The 20,300-nt window shown below is 36.2% G+C and overlaps 1 protein-coding gene across 4 annotated transcripts in view; it reads right to left on the minus strand.

Annotated features, from left to right (window-relative positions):
• Positions 1-20,300, minus strand: part of ANKS1B (ankyrin repeat and sterile alpha motif domain containing 1B) — a 441,565-nt gene that overhangs the window by 227,488 nt on the left and 193,777 nt on the right. The window lies entirely within an intron of this gene.

Consider the following 20,300-nt stretch of genomic DNA (forward strand, 5'->3'; position numbering starts at 1 on the left):
CTAGGAAAAGTCATGTCTGATCTGATGACAACAGTCCTGCTCCAAACAGGAAGATGAACTAGATGACCTTCAGACGCCCCTTCCAACTAACACTTTAATCATCCAATTATAATTCTGAATCTTTTGACTTTTGCATTGATAACTGTTAAGTCTAATACTCTTTTAATACAGATTTGTATTATTATTTTAGTTTCCTAATGCAGTTAATGCTTAATACTTTTATGTTCAGAGAATAATGAGAGTACAGAGATGGACTATACCACTCCTCTAAATAGTATAGTAGCTTACCACTCACTGTATGGTTCTAAAGAAATCATAGAAGGAAAAAAATAATCCATGCAATAGTCAGTCATGAAATAATTTGCCAGAGTACTCTTTTCTTTCTTATTCGAAGTCAGTATTTGTTGACATAAGACCTGAAGCATGAGCTATTAAATAACCTCTTCAAACTGCACCATATCTAAAACTGCAACTGCATGTCTTCATTGCTCATGTGAATGTTCAACATCTCAATCTCAAGAACTTAAACTATGAAAAACTCTAAACAGGATAATAAAATGCTGCTTCTATTTCCTTGCTAAAATAGGCAACTTTACTTAAAGAAAATCCTTCCTTAGCTTTTAATAATTACCCATATCTGAGATTTGTGTCTTTTTATTGTTGCATATTTCTGCCATAAATTTTAAGACAACTGATACCGAAATCTATATTTCTTCTGAAACTTAGTAGTGATGCAAAAAATGTGATGTTTTATGTATTATTTTCTGTCTGGTTTTAAACATACCAAAATGATTCTTGTGGTTTTGAATACTGCTGTGCATTGAAAAAAAATCCTTTCATTAAGTTGTCTATACTGATGATCAATGTTCTGTGTGGTTAGAACGAATCTTAAATCTACTGATATATCTGAGAAATTCAGACTCACCATTCCTATTATGTTCTATCCCCTAACTTTATCATATGCTTTTGAACCTTTGCATTAGATGCTTTATTTTTATTTGTTTCAACCAACTTAACTGGCAGTAAGAAACTATATGATATGCAATTATATTGCATAGGTCTATATTCAGTGAACAGTAAGTTAATGATACAAGTTTTGATTTCTCATGGGCTTTTGAATAAGTCTTCTGAGAATGGACTTTAAGAAAGAGTGTGAGGATACCAGGGAGAGAGAACAGGTGGAGAAGTTCAAGCTCTTGGATTGTATCCCAATGGAGAGAAGTTTTCTGCTTATGATAATTTTTTTTTCTTTTTGCAAGAACATTTATTTTTCAATCTTAAGATCTCTTCCTGTTGGCTTTTTTTTTTTTTTTTTTGCTTCCTCACCAGATACTGCTTTTCTTACCACCTTATCTTTTTACTTTTAAGTAGTATCCTAAATACCAAAACATAAACAGATGTCATTTCTACAGATCTTTAGTGTTATTACAAGTGCACGTACAGTTTACCCATCTGAGTGGATTACTTCTGAAAATCACAGTGATATTGCCATATCTTTGTTGCATGGAAAACATTTACATTTGGAACTACAAATAAATTCAGTTCTGCCATAATCTCAAAGCCACAGATACATATTGCTATTATCACCCGTTTATATAGAACCAAACTGGCATTTAGGCAGCAGATTGCAATTCAATCAGCTATTTCTTTACACACTGGTGCACCCCAGCACAGTTGCTTGTGGTACATATATAGAACTCTGTGGAATACCATTTCTCACTTTCAGTATTTGAGAGTTATAATTTACAGATGCTTCATCAAACACACACATCTATTTTCTGAATCTGACTCCAAGACTACAGAGCACAGAAGCATACTAAATACTGTGAATTTGGCATTCATGTAAAGTTGGAAATCAGCTTATTCACATTTGCATCTCAAGAGATTCCATGTTCAAAACTAAAGTACATTCAGGAGAATAACAGTTGTTAATAATAGTAATGAAAAGAGCCATAATAGATAAATTATAACAACAGTTACATCTTTAACAGGCATTGCTGTTGCCATGGCACAAGTTCCTAATGCAAAATAAAAATCCACTAGAAATTTATTCTATAGCTATGGTAACAACTGTATTGTGACACCTACACTGTTAATCTAGTCAAGTTCTGTTTTCATTTGATCCAGAAAGATGTTTTTAGCAGCACGCTCTGCACATGTGTAATATCTGCCCAAAAATGTATTCTCAACTCCCTTTTCCACACACTCAGTTGATTGATAAAACTAACAGTCACAGCTAAGTAATATTTGGAGAGTCATAGAAGGATGGTAAGCAAAGAAGTCATCTTATCTGCATGGTAAAGATGCTTTGGACACACTAGAATACCTTCAGTAGTGATGATATTGGTTGTATTGCCAAAGCAATATCATAAAATGGGATGATCAGCAAGAAAAGGTGTAAGACAGAAAATACATAGTATTTAAAAACTGAAGTCGCAATATTCAGGAAGGCATTATTTCACACAGCAAACAACATGGTGCTCTGACCAAGCTTCAGCTCTTTAATGGCAGTATGTTGGCTGGAGATATCTTTGATGAGGCAGTGCAATGTTTTCTCAGTCTAGTAAATGTTATAGCAAGGTACCATGGACCTGTGTGGGAGATATAACAACACGATTACTAAGCAACTGATGAAGAATGTGGGTTTCTACTGTCACCAGCAACAACACAGAAAAGGAGCAACTGTCCAGCCAGATTGCTGTTTCTCCTTCTGCTTTCTCCTAAATCTAAAGAAACCACCAGAAGGTGGCTTGCAAGGTTGGTGTCAGTGGTCTCCAGGCTCTGTGCCCATGTTCCAACATCACCAGCTTCTCAAAGCCATACTCACAAAGTAAAAGTCTCTGTGAATTATGTGTTTGCTCTTACGAGCTTCATAACTGCCAATTCAACTCCTTAACATTGCAGTCTGCACTTGACTGTGTACTGAAGGATTTTACTGCCTCACTACTGCTACCTTCTTGGTAGTTTCACTGCCCACATTTTACTCATCTGTTTCACAATGACCCATCAGGAACTGCAAAAGGTGAGAAAGATTTTGGTGGAAAGATAGCTCTGTACGGAGTTTTCTGAACATTGCTTGCCAGCCTTTAATGAAGAAAAAAAGCTTTCAGTGAGGAAGGATGTTAGCTGGTAATTACTGGTAATTCTAAACACATTATAATATCCAAATATAGTTCTTGCCCCAAATTTCAGCAATAGGAGTGTAATCTGGTGCAAACAGAGTTAATTTTAATTAACTATTTTTATTTGCATCTGTAAGAGATGTATTGACTCTCCTGTAAATTTTTAGAAATTTGTTTTGATACTCAGAGTATATTCTGTATTTGAGGGGGACATAAATGTAATTTTTACATAGATCACATAAAGGGTTAATCTTTAACTGCAAAATTCAACCTAGACAAAAATATAGGGCTGCAGCTGCCACCTCCATAATGCCGTTTCCATAAAAATTTCTTTCGATGTGACTACATAAGGCATGGTACCTAGACATTTTAATGACAGGCAGCCTCTCATGAACCATCACATTTTACAGCACAAGAATCTACCTTATACCTGCTCATCAAAATAAGAATCCTGCAGAAAACCAACATGTTAACATGTTTTCAACATTCCCCCAATGAAACACAGGACTAATTCAACATCTATGTTCAAGCTAAAATTCTACTAGAATATTTCAGCTCTACCATGCAGCAAAAAGGAGAAAAAAACCCCACAGTATTTCTTTGGAACACTCAAGCAATCTTTCCTAAGAAATTCTGAGAAATGAATGGAAATTGATGCAAAATGTAATTTTGCAGAAGGATCACATATAATTGCATTGAGAAATTCTGTGGTAATCTCTTCTTGCAGGAGAAAACTAGCAGTTGAGTGGGCTGTGGCTGTGCTCAGAAAGTACATGTTAATTTGACAATGTAGTACAGCAGGGAAGAGTAATAGAACAGGAAAATTTGGTTACAATAACCAAAATCAGTGCAAAGCAATATGAATGTGACAGATGAGCTCTTGAAACCATATCCTTCTGTTGAAGACTCTAACGAAACCTCGTTAATTGTTCCACTTCTGATATTTCACACATCAAATGCAAAGAAGGAATGACAAAGTCCTCCACCAACTAGGAACAAAACTTACTAATTGTCAAGGCAAAAGAGACTGGAAAAATAATGGATGGTTTTTAGAATGCTGTTTCTAAAAGGAGACGTTGCTCAACAATTTCAACATTTGTATTTGGAAGGAAGGATTTGCCTAAGTAATGTTTCCCCATGCATGAGAGAAAAGCAGAAAGACTACAAAATATATGTTCTGGCATTTGCGCTGATCATACACTTCTGTCTTTCCTAACCTTGATAAAGAATATATTTCTGATCTGAGAAGTATTTTTAAGATACTTAAGATGTGATACAAAGTAGTTTGCCACTCCTCATTCCACATACAAGCTAATCTATGCTCTGTTTCATCTTATAATTATGTTTCAAAGCTAGCAAGAATGGAATCAGTGATTTCATAAGAAATAATGTAAAATAAAGACCCCCACACCCCCCAAATGGCCTCATTTAATTTTTGCAAAATTTCCTGTTAGGTAGTAGAAACAAAGCTGTAAGGACAGAAAATGTATAAATATTAAAAATATCTAGAAAATACCTCTGGCTGTAGGATTACAGTCCAGTTCTAGATGTAGATACATGCAGTCATGGAAGATTTCATCCAGAATTGCAAAGTTTTTCAACTCTATGTGGAACACTTACTGAAATTTTATATAATTACTTATATATAGCTGTTTTGAAACTAATCACTAAAAATCATGGTCTTTTAGCAAGCTTGCAACTCACTACATCTTTTTTGTTGTAAATACTGGGTGGGGAAAGTGAAAGAATAAAAAGTAGATTCTGTATATTCATTTTCCCCTAATGATTTATTTGGGGGTTGCAAATGTGAAAGGACAACCATATAAACTCTTTTGAAAAGTATTTACAAAACATAAATGATCTTTTAAAAAAAAATCAATCTAAATGATTATGTGCAAAAGAATTTAGCTAAGAATATTAATTTTCTATGCAGATTGACATTCTCTAAAAGATGTTTACATTTCACAAATACCCATAGTTACTTTAAAAAGTAACATCACATGCAGGGTGCTTAAAAGCAGATTCTGTGAAAAGAAGGGAAGAGATTCAGGTGACTAAACACAGACATATATGGCCGTTTTAGAAACAGTAAGGTATCCAAGGTGACTGCAAGGGCTGACAGACATGACACACAACTTACTGGAAACCTGGGTCTTTCTGGGAAAGTAGCTAGAGGCCAGAAAGGGTATCTGGAGTGTCCGAATTGGTCTAGACACCTCTGTTTAGGCACTTGAACTGTTTCTTAGAGGTCAAATGGTAGCAGACAAGGAGTACTGATGGTGATACCCATGTAGACAATACATCTCAACGAATCCGTTACTGTAGAATAAATAATTCCTTGAAGCGATTCTGTGCATATACCCCACTTCAGATGACTCAGATACACTTACCTTAGATAGGAACTGAAAACTTGTCAGCATTTTAAGTAATGCTTGTTGGATACTTCTACCAAACTAGCCATCAGGTTAAGAAGCCAGATCACCTGAGTGGCACAGAGCATGAAAGGTTGGCTGACCCCAGGTATCAGGGGAGACCTTATAGTAGCCTTCCAATACTTAAAGGAGGCTTATATAAAAAAGGCGGAGAGACTCTTTTTAAGGGCAGATAGCGATCGGACAAGGGGGAACGGTTTAAAACTGAAAGAGGGGAAATTTAGATTTGATGTTAGGGAAAAATTCTTTACTCAGAGGGTGGTGAGGCACTGGAACAGGTTGCCCAGAGAGGTTGTGGACGCCCTGTCCCTGGCAGTGTTCAAGGTCAGGTTGGACGGGGCCCTGAGCAACCTGGTCTACTTGGTGGTGTCCCTGCCCATGGCAGGGGGGCTGGAGTTAGATGATCTTTAAGGTCCCTTCCAGCCCAAGCCATTCTATGATCAGCTCAAGATATTTTGGAAACTTATGTGCATTAGGAACATGGAATTAACCTGCTATGAATTGACTATGACCACTAAGAGAGTCAATATGTAGCTTTATTAAGCTACTAGGATGCAGAAAAGCACTAGTTCAATTTCAGATTTAGTTATAGGAAAAACAAGCATTAGACTACAATAGTTCAGACATGGAAAAGCAGGGAATGAACTTGGAAGACAATTATCAACTTTCAGGCTCCAGCACAAATGACACTTTACTAAGCTCTCTTACTAACACAGAGAAAAAAGTACATAAGGAGCTAAAAGGACCAGTTGAAAAAAGGGAAGAGAAATGATTAATCTGCAACTGCCTGATGCAAAAGTTGCAAGCCAGCCTCTTTTAGGCTATTTGCAGGAGCAAAACTTACAGAAACTTTCTCCTTGTCTTAAAAAAGAACATATAGGTAAGAAAAGTTCATTTAAATACTTTTCTCTGACTGCTTTGTATACTTATGTGAATAAAAAAATATGATTATGAAAAACTGTGTGAATCATCAACTAATTGCTGGTCACAAGCTCCCACAGAGATACCCCTTGACATTTCCAAACATAGGTCAGTTCTTTTTGTTAGAAACAGAGGGTTTGCCATCCATGTTTCTGAACTACAGAGTTTGATACAGAGAGGCACAGTTTAATCCAATTAAAGCCCTACTTACATAACTGGTGGAAAATTCATGCAACATAAGTGCTACATGTAGAAATCCTGAATGATTTACCTTCTGTTAGGATCACATGAAAGTCAGAGGACAGAGTTTCCTTTAGTGAATAGCTGTGGCAACAGAAAACATTATCACCCACCCTGCTGCTCTTCAGCCAGAAGGTATTATTCAATAGCTCTACTGACAGCTGTTTGTAAGAATGGCCTCTGATCTGCTTAGCACAAATCAGCTGTGCCAGTTTGGGTAGAGCAGTTAAGTTCACCTGGCTTATTTTGCTTGAGATGGATTAGAAAGCACTCACAGAAACCCTTCAGCTGAAGCCAGATCTGGGGGTGGCCACCTATGAAAGAAGTGCAATGGCAAAGAGGTGCTGGTAACATCTTCAGTCACTTCCACAGAATTCTGACATTTATGAAAGGATGATACTTCTCTGCAATGTAGGGGTCATCCTTCCTCTCTGAAACATATCAGGTGGATACACCCTTAAGGCACCAAATAGTTCTGCTTTTCAAACATGTTACACCTACTGAGAATACCATTTTCTTAGGTGAAATAATGTGCCTGATGACAGTAAATATTAGTATGGTCTGAAGAGGACTAATTTACCAAGCTAAAAGCTTTCAAAGACATCCTCCAGCCTGGTAGAAACACATGAATAAAATAATTTAAGAGTCTAGGAACAGGAAAACAGGATGTGAGTCTAAGCAATCAGAAACTACACTAATATTGGTGGGAATTGTCCCATTATAGGCCCATAATCGACAGACCAGATTCTGTTCAGGTAACACCCTGATCAGAATATCAGGATTAACAGGTTGTAGAAAACTCTTCCCCAACAGAGAGCTCCATCCAATTGTTGGTACATCTTTAATAAGTACACAAAACTTCCTTACTCTGTAATGAGATACTTTGGATTTAGAAAGCAACTTATTTTCAAGAATAAGTAGTTCTTATCTACAGTGTCAGAGGAAATAAATGCTTCAATATAGGTTATAACAAATTCATCAGGTCCTTAAACCACAAATATCTCAAGTAAGACAGGCCTAGAATGTTATCATTACTTCATTCTGCTCTAATTTACTTATGTTTCACTCAGTATGAGGAAGACTGATGAAAAGACATCAATAATTACATTTACCTGTGAACTAAGGACTTAGATCAGCCAGATCTGATCTTCCTACCATACGTGTATTTCAGCTGTTTAAGCAAGTGTGCTTACATTTCACCTGAGGAACAGGTGAGGAAGGAACAAACCACTGTCATCCTGTTTTGTAGATACACGGATGGGCAGAATCTGCATCAACAGGGAATTCCCATGCAAATACCAGGTGAGCTGATATATGAACACATACCTCCTGCAGACAGAGATGTGAAGTCTGTCTTGATTCACCGATCTCATAGCTAGGGATTCCCATTTTCAACTGGAAACATCAGATGAAGCTGAGGAAGATTTCACTTCTTGCCATAATGGATTCTCAAGAGAGAGAACTCTGACAAAGGGCAGGGAATTGCAACTAGGAAAGCTCAAAAATTGCATGGAATAATCCATATTTATGAACTGTAATATACAACAGTTTAAAATTATAGCATTTTTAAAGGAGGACTGTATATCTAACAGGGCAGGCATAGGGGAGAGGCAAAAAAGTAGTACAGATTTCCTAAAAGCTTTGTACAGTCATGATGGCTATTCAGACAGGCTACTATGAAGTGGATGCTTGTATGAATGCAGAAAAATAATTAGGGGATCACCATTGCCTAAGTTTTTTATTCTTCTTTAGAAGAATCCCTTCAAAATCTTTGTGGAATGAACCAACAGTTAGAAGACTTACATTGAAACAATTCGGTAAGCTCACCTGCCTCCTTCAAAGATCAGGGGAACTGAGAATGGAAATCACAGAGATGGCAATTTTTTTTCATTGGATAGGTCATAATCTATTGGACCTCCTTGGACCCATCATTTTATTCCTAATCCAGTGAATCATTAGGACCTTCCTCTAGGGGGAAGTCCATTGGAGATACTTGGACTTCCTTTGAACTGTAAACAACAAACAATGAAGTTCTGTTCACAGCAATGCATTTGTCTATTGGCCACACCAGAATTTTGTGCATATTGAATACTGTCTATGAAGGTATCTAAGCCACCATTTGCCTTTCAGGTATAACAGTCCCCCATTCTTCTAGTTCTGATCAGTGTGGTCAGTCAGGAAGTAGATGGTTCTTTCCATTCATGGTGTGATTCCTGACTGTAAGGTTTGCGTGGGTAAGGTGAAAGAATGTGCTACATTTCACTCAGCATTTCTCACTGAAAACTTGGAAAAATGTTGCTCTTTCATTTCACATGACAACAAACTTCCAAACCTCAGTATTTTTCATAATAGAAGTATCTCCCAAACGATGATTTCAAACACTTCCTCAGTATTGGATGGCAGAGTCAAAAGTTAAAGTGTTCACACTTCTCCTTTGAGCTTTTAGGATATCTCTTTCTGTTGTTTCTGTTTTGGAAAGGGACTCACTCTCAGCAAGTATATATTAATTTTGGTGGGAGTGGCCTGCTTCAAACTGTCCCTTCTGGAATACTTGTTTTCAGTCACTACAGAAAAAAGCTCTGAGCTCTTGGACTCAGCTTCCTTGCACACACTCCCTCTCCACTCTCTCCTTCTTTCCCCTTCTTACCCACAAAGAAAAGAAAAATCATTAAAACTGACAGAGTGGCTAAGTTCTTCATCAGTCAGACATACAAACAAAGTAGGAAAGAGCAGACCTACTGTTTTCTCACATGCATTGTTCTGTAGCTTGCGTGCTAAGTTATCTCTTACTTCCATAGATTAACACATTCGTATTGTGTTTAAGCCTCAACACTTCTTCCTGCAGAGTATTTCTAAAATGTAGCCTCTACCTGCCCAGCTAAAAATTGCTACCCAAACCATTGTCTTGTATCTATTAAACTTCAGGCCCTCTGATCTTGACCCATTCAAGAACTCTTCTACAAAAGTCACCTTGTTGGTCCATTGCACTGAGCATGTTACGTGCTTTGGTTCTCACTGTTACTTTTAAGGCAATTTGTAGCATACAAATTCTTTCTTAATAAACCTTCAAAGTCATCAAATAATTGATTCCTGTCTTTCATGTGCTGGTAATGCCCCATTATTACTGTTTTGCTATTTTTACTTCTGCTTAGAGGTCATGTAGAAGAATTGAATTGTTCCAATATTTCATGTTTCAAAGGGACTGTAAGACAACTGCATATTTCAACTAAATTGACGGCTGTAGAAAAATCAACATTGGTATACATTATGTTGCTGAAAAAAACAATTCCTTGCATTGCCTCAAGCCCACTGTTGCTGCTATACAGACCTGTGGGGGTTCAGGATCAACTTGCTTTGAAATAACACTGATTCTTCCAGTGTTTTCTTTGATGAAGTTCTGCTCTGGCAAATTGTCTAACCTACCAAACACGCTCAGGAGAATGGAGTATGCAGAAGTAGTTCATTAAGTCAATCATAATTAACAAATAATTGCAGAAACAATATTACAATTGTTTTAATTAGCATATTCTTCATTTGGAATAAATTGGAAATCAAATGATCACAGTCTCCTGAGAAATTTACACAAGTCACTTCTTCCTCTCTTTAAAACAGCAAACAAGCATCACTAGTGGCTCCACATATCAGAAAGCACCATAACAGATACCAGAACAAAACCTGGCAGGCGTTTTCTTTTTTTCTTTTTTTTTTTAAATTTTTTTTAAAAGCTTTTATTGTTAAAATAATGAGAAATGACAATGAAAATATTTTAATCACTTTTCTGATTAAAAGTGGGCAAATACCTTATTGCTCTCCTTTTGTAACTAATAGCAAAGAAAAAAGACAGGGAGAAGAAGGGAAGAGAGAAGAGAGTAAGAACAAGAGAAAAAGAAAGGAGCCATCCTGAAGATCAAAGATTCAAAACCCAGAAACTTCTGATGAGATTTTCAAATTACAATTGGTCCTAAAAATGACTTTTTTAATGTGCAAAGTGTTTTTATGATTTTTTATTAGTTTTCAAAAATCTCATGAAGATACAAAGATGAAATGGCAAGTATTTAGCTAATACTTGCACCTTGAAAGCATAATATTTTTAGGTCAGCACCTAAGGTAAAGAACCACAGTCAGAAAAAGTCAAGACGGTCACTCCTGGAATAGGTTACCTTGAACATTGTAGTATTATTAGCACTTCAGCTTATGTTATTTAATTATTCTGCCTGTCTGCACCAACGTAAATGAAAGAAGGCTGATGAGAGTGGTGGGAATAAGTGACATGCATTAGGTATTTCCGAGGAGAATGACAGGAGTTCTTAAATGAACAAGGAGTGAACTACCAACTGGGACATGTATACTGGCCTCTTTTTAGCCCAGTTAACAGGTAATTGAATTTTCTTCAAGTCTTTTGATGGAAAACAAGGCATTAACCTATTAAAGTCTTCTCTGCTCAGAGACTAAAGGGTGAGCCAAAATTGAAAGTAATTGGGACAGTTACAGTTCTAGTAAACAAAGAACAAATCTGTGGAGAGAAAAGAGGCATATAGGCTTTTTTTTTTTTTTGAAAGCAACTTCCTTTCTTCCAGCCTTCTCTATGGATATTTATTATAATTTGGACAAACTTAAAAAAAAATAAATCTACAAATCTATGAGGAAATATGCTATGTGTTTCCAAACCAAAACTAACTTCACAGATATGGCAATTGATCAGTGAAGTTTAAAAGTAAATTTTAAGTGAAACTTGCTTTAAGTTCACCTAACCTCTCAGGCTGACTGTCAATATAAAGACAAAAAGTCTGTAATTTGCAAGTGGCTTCAAAATATCTCTAATTATTAATGGCATCTTACTTCTACTTCAGTTAAACCGTACTTTACACTAAAGACAACACAGCAATGTTTTTACCACGTAAAAGCAAAAGATTCAGCATAAATCAGTCATTTCCAAGATCTGATACTTTTTGCCAGTTTTTTAAGTCAATTCATTCATAAAGACTATTAAAAAAGAAAGACCATCACATTTGTACAACTTTACTTTGCAATTCTCGGGTGAAGAGTTGCAGAGCAATATGGTTTTTTTCCCTACATGGCTAACCCTCTAAGAATTCCTGTTGAAAAGTAAGAACTCTAAGCCTTTTTTGTGGTAAGAGTTCTCCTTAATTTATCTTGACAGTTAGAGAGACTGACTCAGGGCAAGTAAAAATATTCCATCTTCATTGTGAGTGTGGAAGTATCACTATACACTAAGATGTGAGAGGTGCATAGTGAGGAGGTGGTTTTGCCACTCTACTCCACTCTGGCAAGACCCCACCTGGAGCACTGCATCCAGCTCTGGAGCCCTCAGCACAGGAAAGACATGGACCTGTTGGAGAGGATCCAGAGGAGGGCCACAAAAGTGATCAGAGGGATGGAACACTCCTATGAAGAGAGGCTGAAAGAGTTGGGGTTGTTCAGCCTGGAGATTGGAAAGCTCTGGGGAGACCTTATTGCAGCCTTTCAGTACTTAAAGGGGGCTTATAAGAAAGATGGGGACAGACTTTTTAGGAGGGCCTGTTGTGATAGGACAAGGGGTAATGGTTTTAAACTAAAAGAGAGTAGATTTAGACTAGATATAAGGAAGAAATTTTTTACAATGAGGGTGGTGAAACACTGGAACGGGTTGCCCAGAGAAGTGGTAGATGCCCTGTCCCTGGAAACATTCAAGGTCAGGCTGGATGGGGCTCTGAGCAACCTGATCTAGTTGAAGATGTCCCTGCTCATTGCAGGGGCATTGGACTAGATCAGCTTTAAAGGTCCCTTCCAACCCAAACCATTTTATGATTCTAGGATTCTATGAATTTTAAAGGTAGGCATCAGACAAAGGCTCTCGGCTGGTCAAAGTGGACTACAGTTTAAGGCAATGTTAGCCTGTCTTTTCCTGAAGCTGACGTGTATGCTACAATGTCTTTAAAAAGAAAATACACACAGCAGTTGGTAACTCAAATTCATAAACTTAAGGTCAGAAAGTGCCACTTGTACCTGTCCTGCATATAAGAGCATAGAATAAGGAGGTTCGTCTCCCTGAACAATACGCACATCCAGTAGCAGACCCAAAGGAGCTAAAAAAGATGAACGCAGTTCTTAGGCATTGTACAGATCAGCTAGTGCCCCCACTCCAAGGATACTAAATATGAAACTGAATTTTCAGTTTTAATCATGGGATCATTCTTTCACAATTTAATGTTTATTGAAGTATTTGTAAAAGGCAAAGCCCCTATGATCTCACTTAATTTCTATTTCACACTGCACTCTAAATGGAATATACAAAAAAAGCTGCTTGAAGATTTTTGAAAAAAAAACAGAAAAAAAAGAGAGCACTTTAAAGAAGAGCTAAAACACCTGAGAAATAAAAAAAATTCAAGAATAATGAATTAGAAAAGGAGAGTGGGAAAACACAGAAAGTGTCCAGAACCATAAGAAAACAAAGAAACAACATCCCAAACCAAAGAAATAGTACAAAGCTCAGGCAGTAAAAAGTGGGAAGCCAAGCTTCCAGCATCGCTGGAAGTCAATACCAAGATCATAGCTGATTTCTGGACCAACACAAGGAAAAGTCACCACTTTGTGTCCTTGAAGAGAAATCTCCAAGAATTCCAGTAATATCTGAAAAACTGAGGGCAAAGGAGCCAAAGCTCAACCAAGCAACAGTTTGAAAAGAAGCCAGAAGGGTCAAAGTGAATGAACAGAATACCAAAGGCATTTTTGACCTGTTTCATGAACCCATGTCTTTCTTGTGAATTAGAAGATAATTATGCATACACTTACAGAATCTGCTTTTCCTTATGCTAACTTTACAGAGAGAACTTCAGCCTTAAAATATAAAGTTTCATCCGACATTCTTATGTTACTATAAAAGCATTCATGGAGGTTACACCAAAGAAACAGATAGGAGTGGAGGGAAAAGGGAAAAATAGTTTAATCAGGTAAAGGAGTCATCATGTTGTATCACTCTAAAGAGTATTACAAAATCTAAGGATGAATTTTAGCCTTTTCACAATGCCCTTCAGCCTTTTGACGAAAAGGTTACTTGATGAGCTACGCAATTGCACACCCTATCTGCTGCATTCTTCAGAAAATGGAAATACTGACAATATGGAGGTCCAATGTTTGTGACAGAGCACAAGAAAAGTTTGGAAGTGTTATGCCTGAGATTGTTATTGTTCTGCTTCCTCTACAACTTCAAAAACTGTTAATACAGTTAGGTTCCCACATGTTCTTAAAATAAACTGGTGAACTAGGCAGACTTCTTTCTTAGTTTCATGTACAAACACCATGATTGATTTGAAAGCATAGATGTAGCTATCATCCCTTGCACACCCTCTACGTGACTAAACAATACCAACACAGAGATATCGTGTAGAGCCGTTACTGTAGCTCACAATAGTATCAAGAGCACTTAATTGACAGCTAGGATCTTAGAGACACCAACAACCATTTTTTAGATGTAGTTCATCTTCTCTCATATTTCACTGCAATGACACATCTGGCATAAAAGGCACCACTCTCTACAGTGGCGTCCAAGCGGTTGCTTCTAATAATCCTCTCTCCAGCTTGAAGATTTCCATATTCTTAGAAAAAAAAAATGCCCTTCGCACAATTTCAGTGGGAATACTGCAAATCTGTGAGTAAGTACATTGTAAATGTTTCTCTCGTAAATCTGTCATCATGTCAAATTTCCACTATCCTAATTTAAGAGTAGTTTTCAAGGTAACAACTGCTTTTGCTTGAGAATTTGGGAAGGCAAAGGTGCTTTCTTGGAAGATATCTTTGCACATGTGACACAGACTAGCTGAATAATAATAATGATTCAACTACATTCACCAATATGAAGCTATTTTGTATTGGAAGAAAAATGTAGTTCAGTTGATTTTTTCACAGTAGAACATTCAAAACCTACCAAATCAACACCTAAATGTTTAGAAAGAAACTTGATTTTTACATATTCCACTGGAGAGGAATTGATTTTCTTGAAAGAGAGCAATTATTTATTAGAATTTTACACATTTTCAAGAATTACGTAAATCAAGAGATTAAGATATAGGTCATTTATTTCTGAAGAAAACATTTTTTGAAGTATGAAGGGAGAAAAATTGAACACAATTTAAGCTTCTAGTCTTGGTATCAAACTAAGGCTGAGTCATAAAATCACTTTGAAGACAGCTGTAATGATATAAAATGTTACTGTGTACTAGCTGTTCACTGAGAGTATTCTGTTAAGAGATTGCCCCTTCTAAATATAAATTATGGTATCCAGTGAAAAATCTGAACTACCTGAAGTGGTAATTTCCCTCCCGCTAAGGGAAAATAAGGTTTTACACAACCCCTTCTAGATACAACAGAGAATACATAGACCTTGTTGACGAAACATAGACAATGGTTTCATTACCTAGTTTAATGGAAAATTTGCTTCTTGTCTGAAAGACTCTAGATGATAGAAAAAGTGTAAACTTAATTTGACTGAAAATAAGAGTATGTATTGAAATTCTGTAAAATATGCCTCTGCTCTAAGTATTAATACAAGTGTACACTAGAAATAAGCTCTGCAGGCATAAATGCTTCAACACCGTCTTGTTTAATGGCTGCATACCTGCACGCCTAGAGAAAATCCACAAAAATCCCAGTTCTCAAGCTAGAGGCAGTTTAAAGATGGCACAATTGCCAGTTTTGTAGAAATATTCTTTACAATTTAAATAAAATACTGGGGCTGCCAAGGAGGACTAAGGGAGTTAGGTTTTGCCTCAATTTGCCTAGCTCGCTCAGATATCTTTAAAAATACCCAGCATTATATAAGACAAGAATAATGTTACAAATTATTAAAAGCAACCTATTTCTCTTAATGGAAGACTGTCAAACTAAAGCAAATCATAATGCGGAAGAGAACACTGTTGTCTGACGTAAACACTGCTATATTGTGACTCAGGAGTTACTCCTAGCCTTTTCAGTAGTTTACCAGGTGACTTCAGAAAATCAATTTAGTATTAGTTTGCCTGAATTTCCTTGGCTGCAATAATACCAATCCTTCTAAAGGGCTTTAAGACCTGTAAATGAAAACAGCACTATATGAGAGCTAAGTATTATCAGCATCTTTTAAGATGCTTATCAGATTTCACCATAAATCCTGAATTTGTCAGAAGTCCTTTAAAAATGCTTACACTGTGCTTTTATGCTTCTCTACTTATGTCTGTAGGAATCTTTTTTAACATGAAAGGAAATGAATATATGAGAAAACAAATTCAACTACGGAGCATACAAAGTGTCATTATATATATAATAAATTGAAAAATTAGAGAATGTTTTATAAAGCCCTTTGGCTGTAATAATGATGTGTTACTTCTAGGCACACATACTTCAATAGAAAATCTGAAGTTTCATGATTATGGTTTAACTCTAATGGAATAATTTTAAAAGATTTAAATGATTAAATATTATTTTACAAGACACAACTTTTCACACAGTGTGATACAATGAATTTAAATCAGAGCAGATGGTACCTAGTATTCTTACAACTGAGAAGACTGGTATGTCAGACAATCTACTGTTTTGTTCTGTTTAAGATAAACAGGCTCTCTAGGGTCCTTGAAAGCCATTTTATTACTGGAAGGGAGCTAGAAATACAGTGTTCATTTAAAAGTTTATTTATTGTGCTTGCAGCAACTGCACAGAGAAAACTATGGAGAAAAATTGTATCAGGAGTCTGCAATGATGTCATGATTGCCAAGTTCAATTAAATACCTGACCCTTTTATGATCCCTTCCACAGCAACCCATTTACCTCTTACAACTTCTATTCATAATCAGAATTTTGTAATAAAAATTGTATTCATCTTCTTTAACGCTGGCAACCAAATCCTCCTGAAAAACCCCAAATTATCACAGAATATATGACCTTATTTCAGAAGCTGTGGCCAGCTCGCTAACAAGCTATGACAAAGCTGACCACTGACAAGACAGCTTTCTAAAAAACGAAGCAATATTTATTTAGAAAGACATTTTGAAGAAGCTCTCTTACAACATTATAAATCCCTTCTATACATGTCGAGGTAACTAGGCAGACATTGAGCTTATTGCCTGGAGCCTGATATCATTTAAGGTCATCTGGGTGACCTAAAGAATTTAATTTCATATGAAAAAAGTCACATCACTTGGGATTTTATACCCACCTCGCTTACGAGAGCTAACCTTAGAAAATATGACAGTCAAAACACTATCAATGCATCTGTGAAACTGCCATCTAAAACACTGTTCTTAACCTTCCCACTGCACAACTCCAGCTTCCCAAACAGGGTATCAACCCTGTGCTGTGCAGTTTTCTCTCATTGCTCCAAATTACGATCCCAATCCATATCACCTGCCTCCTCCCCTTTCCTACACACTTAATCCTCCCAGAAAATTACTCAATACCTATGCTTTCTAACACTTCTTATCTGACATCACTACCAAGGAAAGTACACCAAGCACCAAATGCTGCACATCTGTTTAATGCGATTTATCTAACTCTGAATGCAACTGTAAGCCTAACATCACCATACAATGTCATGCAAAAATAGAAGTTCAGGTCTGAGATACAGTCTTACTTGTCAATATAACTTTTGTCTATTTAGTGCATTTTGTCTGTTTTGTGCTCTCTCTCAGGACTAACTAGTCCTCACACAGGTCTACAGATGAATTGCTTTTTAGTTCCTGAACTATTGGTTTTATCTTCACATGTTCATCGTACCATACAGAAATATTGTAAAATGGGGATAATACTGACCTTTGTAAGATGGTAGAAGAAATAATTAATACAAGTACATGTTTAAGAACTAGATATTTTTATGCTACTACTACTATCATTAATGTTAAAGACTATAAAACTATCTTACAAGCCCTTACTTTAATGTGCACCACCTGTTTGTCTTTGGGTTAAAGGAAAAAGGACATTTATATTAAGTCAGAGTGATTGCTTTTTATTTCCAGGTCTTTGTTTTCTGTGTTTCCTGGACTCATTTTTTCTTATTCCAATAGTGGATAAAATTTCACAGAGAAGATGCTTGTGCTGTACCAAAACATGTAATTTGTATTAACTACCATCCATTAACTTCAGTTCCAGGAGGAAAATGTGACACTGATGGAGGAATACCATCATTAAAGGCTGCACAAAGGAACCCGGGACAGGGTCACAGCATCTAGTCCTTCATAAGAACAGGCGCTAGTGCTGCAGAACATCAGTACCGAAGAGTTCAGAGACCATTCGCAGGCATGCCATGAACTACAGGTCCCCAAACAGCTCCTCAAAACAATTTAAGACATACAGTACAAAACCGAGAGCTTACGCTGCAGTAAATTGGCAGGAGAGATCAAGAATACTTCAGATGTCTTTGGCGCTTTCATCCCCACAGAATTCTTGGGGTGCAAATACCCAGAGGATCCTCTGATATACCTAACATTCATGAAGCTGTTACAATAGTTCCTGACTAATCCATATGGAGTTAACATCTGCCACTTTTCAATATAATATTCATTATTTCCAGAGTGTCACATTTCTCACAGATAGCATGAATGACTACAAAATAATGATTTTGTAGTAATTCCGCTTCTGAGAAAACATTAAATGGTGATAAACTGCCATTAACTTTGACATGTGAAGCCTTGTACAAAGCCTGCTGAAGTCAATGAATATATGATACTGCCTCAGAACAAATTTAAGCACTGTATTTCTTAACATGACAGTTTGGCTTGGTTTTTTTTTACGTTTTAGTGCTAATACTTTTTATAACAAATAAAATCTGTGGCTTTAATGAATAGCTAGTAAATAAAATAGATTGTCAAAGTATTTTTAGAAGCAACTCATTTTTTCCTAGCAATACGCAATTATAACTGCCAGAATTCTCTGGCATTTTTCAGCAACAGATATGTAGTAATTTAACTCTTTATTTTGGAAGCCTAATATTATATTAAGCTACATTTTTCTATTCTGTCCACACTACTAATATGCAGAGTTTTAACAGGATGCAAGCCTTCTGTTTATTTATTACATTTACTTATGTCACACTGTAAAGACACACAAGCCTCTAAAAAGCAAACCATATAATGAAACAGTTCAGAAATAGAATGCATACCTGTACATGGTTTAAATGCAGTTTATTAAGCTTTCAAATATTGAAAACTAAATAAAGCCATAAATCCAATTTTGTTTGGTATTTACGTTTGAGTATAGATCTATTTTTCAATGTGGTCTGCAAGTGATTACTCAGTGTTTTCCCCTGCAGTAAGTTTATTAATATTGCTCATTAGCTATCAGGCACATAAAACAGATTTGTTCAGTCTGTATGTAGAAGGGACTAATAATATGACAAAAAACTGAGAGCACTAATTTTGCTGTCAATTCTATATCCTGGCAATTACCTCTTAAATAGGCTGCACTTTTCTTATGTTAATTAGTGATGTTTCAAAAACCTTAAATTGTAGAAAAACATTTTATTTATTTTTTTCAAGAAAAAGCAATGTATTTTGACACTTTTTCTAGAAAAATACCAGGTTTATACATAATTATGTATATGGGTAACTTCATTCATTCGAACTGACCAGTTAATTTCAACTTACGTGTGTGTGAGCAAAGCCACCTGTATACGGAACATGAATTGGTGTCTCTCTATAAAGACTGACTTCTCCTGATACTAAAATAGCCACAGGTCTGGACTTTCAGTTTAGCTTTAAGTTTTTTAGAAGACACACACACCCACCCCCCATAAAGAACAGACAGTTTACACAAGCAAAAAGCAAAATCATCAGCTACTTTCGCAAAAGGGCTGTTTTCAAATAATAACTTGCCTTTGTACACAGTTCTTTGGTAGCAGAGACATGTTGAACAGAGACATGGCTTTTTCATACTCCCACCCAGCCTGGCTATGTAAGAAAAACTTGTAGAGAGTCCCTTTCACAGTGTTTTAATGTTTTGGGGACTGCGAAATGCTCTCTGTTACACTATGGACCACTGGGGTTCATAGCTGATGGAAGATGAAGAAAAGAAAAACATGACCTTCAACCCCAGCATCTCTCCCTCCAGGTACCAGAACGGTGCACTCAAACAAGTGAGCTAAAAACATGAGCGTTCCTTATTCGCATGTGCAGGAAAGTTATACTCCATTGGTTTATGCTAAATTCACATTCTATTTTCTTCACTGCTAAAAGGAATAAAAAAAGGAATAAAAGTTTTCAATTTTCCTTCCACTGTACATAAGCATCTTCTTCTTAAAATACCTTCTTATTGCCTCAATTTTTACTGAAAATGAAGTAAATAAGATCTGCTATTACAGCCCTGTGGAAAATATTAATAAACAAATGAAAAAAAATTGCATGACAAAAACTGCTTCAAAAATGAATGTGAGATATCAAGTAATTAAAGCCAGGAAAGGCAGTGTAAGGATTTCAACTTTTCTCATTGTATAAACTCAAAAAACCCAAATCTTTTTAATATATCATTTCTCTGTTTTTCATGTTACAGCATCTGATCTGAAGAGTACTTAATCTAATTAATACATTTAAGAACAAGTTAAGAACACAACATGGTTATTTCTGAT

The sequence above is a fragment of the Nipponia nippon genome, unplaced genomic scaffold (assembly GCF_047370975.1).
Source record: "Nipponia nippon isolate SJK-2023a ecotype South Korea unplaced genomic scaffold, ASM4737097v1 scaffold_3, whole genome shotgun sequence".
Taxonomy (NCBI): domain Eukaryota; kingdom Metazoa; phylum Chordata; class Aves; order Pelecaniformes; family Threskiornithidae; genus Nipponia; species Nipponia nippon.